This window comes from Scleropages formosus, chromosome 4, assembly GCF_900964775.1.
Source record: "Scleropages formosus chromosome 4, fSclFor1.1, whole genome shotgun sequence".
In the NCBI taxonomy this organism is placed as follows: Eukaryota; Metazoa; Chordata; class Actinopteri; order Osteoglossiformes; family Osteoglossidae; genus Scleropages; species Scleropages formosus.
Window position 1 is genome coordinate 17,075,283 of NC_041809.1, and position 2,410 is coordinate 17,077,692.

Here is a 2,410-nt window from a genome sequence, read left to right on the forward strand (position 1 = left end):
TGACAACTGTCAATCAAACGACGAAGTTCCCGGATGGACTAATGACGCAGGAAAAGACAATGTAGTTGTCATAGAAACTGCCAATCACTTCTACGTTTGGAAGGCAGGTGGAGCAAAATCTAATGGGAGCGACTTTAATGGAAGTACATAATTTTGAGTAAATGTGTATGCATTTCGGCATTGTACACAGGAACAGCAGCAGCACAATTCAAGCCTAGAGGGTTTAAACGTTGTGTAAAAAAATGCAATTTTTCAGCCTAAGCTTGAAAACAATTCATTTTCAAGTAATGGGTTTGATTCTTTTTTGAATGTTCACAGAGGCCGTCTAAATGCATTATTTTTCTGTATCTACCTTTCTTGTTTATGTTCTTGCTCTTCCGTTAGGTGTATCACTTAACCTCCTTTGGCTAAAATTCTTTGCGCAGGAATACAACTCAATGTTGAAATACACACACAACACATGCAGATTTCTGCACAAATGTTGGCAGTCTCCAAGGAGAAGATAAATAGCTGATCTCCTCCTAGGTAATTGCTGTTCTTTGCTCACACTTGGCCTCTTGAAGTTTTACCGTCAAAGTTCACAGAGACTGTCTGTAAACTGCATATCACTGGTGAGGGGGAAAAAAAAAATCTGATAATCTTTCCCTAGGGCAAACCCATCTTTTTTTCTAGTTTTTAATTCAAACCCAAGTACTTTCTTGCTTAGGGTAAATAGTACTGAAAACCAACGTATAGTTATCAACTACACGAACTTTGGGAAACAAATAGATTCCTTAGCTATGGGGTACCTACTGCTTCAACTTCAACTTAAAAAACCCTAGATTTCAGCCTTGTGCTACATTTATACAGAGGGGCACAGTGGCACACCGGGCTTGGCCAGGTCCTGACCCCCCAGCGGATCTGGGGTTCGAGTCCTGTTTGGGGTGCCTTGTGACGGACTGGCACCCCGTCCTGGGTGTGTCCCCTCTGCCTCCAGCCCTGCTCCTTGTGTTGCTGGGCTAGGCTCCAGTTTGCCGTGACCCCACTGGGGACAAGCTGTTTCAAGTTTCTTGTCATAGATACATGTACCGAGTTGTGCAAGTATCGTGAAATTCTTGAATGTTTCTCCGCAGACTATGAGCAAAAAACAATAGGGATACTGCACAAAAAGACAAAGCAATGGCAATGAGTAATGCTAATAATAACAATAACGGTAACAGTAATAACAACAATAAAAACAGTAGTCAGCCAAAGAACTCGGAACATAAGAATGCGTAAAGTGACAGTGTAATCTACCAATGGACCAATGTGCTTGGAAGCAGCAGTCCAACTCTAGTTATTAAAGGTGGCACATTGGTGAGTGTTGTTTACTCTTACAGCAGTGTGGTAAAACTGTTCCTGTAACCAGTGCGTGTGCTACATTTATACTCATTCCTCCTATTTCTTATGGTGGGATATTTTAGCGGGGAAAATGTTTTTAAGTTCAGCTTCTTTTACTCTGCAAAAAAAGTTTAAAGTAGGCAATTTCTATCTGATTGCAAACACCGTGGGTCTAAAATAATTCATACGTTAAAATTTATTTTGCCACAAGCTCCAGTAGGATGCAAGCATGCCAAAATATAACCCTTTCGATCCTTTATTGCATTAATTTACATAATTGCTGGCTACCGTTAACATGAGCCACCGTACACATGTGCATGAAATTCCTTTTGGAGAAACTAAACTTTAAGTGCTCAGCTTGTGTGAATGAAGCTTTCTTGCTCTTCCACTGCTAACTTAGTGAGAACTCAAATAAACGAGAACGGTCCGGAGTTTTACGTTTACACACGACGTATGGGGGGGCCGATGCAGGTTCATGTCAATAGTTGGTGTTACAATCTATTCCTGTACAGTACATAGTCCTGTGTTCCTTTCTCGTTGCCTTTTGCTGATGCTCAGTCTGCCACCGGGGGATTCTGGGGAGGGTTCAAGGGGTAGCCCCCTCCCCACCACCACCACAGTGTGAATTAGGGGTCTCAGAGTGACGTGAGGGAAATGCGCGAGTGTTCTCTAAACCGTCTCCTCCTCCTGTATGATCATGTCTTTGTATCGACTTCTATTAAAAAGACATGTTCAGTACAGAGCATGATTTTCTGCATTTTTGTCTCCGCTGGTTCGCCACACTACACACGACTTTGCACTACACTACCTTCTCCCACTTTGTGTCACTATTACCCCAGAGACAAGTGGTGCATTATGCATTTTTTAGTTTGTAAGCGTGAAAAGACAAATGTATCAATACGCCGAAGAAGCACAAGTTTGGCGCAGCGCTTACGAATAACCGCGACATTCGCAAAAACCCCAATCATGAGCTCCTGGCACCACGTGATTGCTTTGTTGTCACGTGAGGAAGTGCGTTAAACACGTGACAGGAAGTTTATTCCGTGTTAAC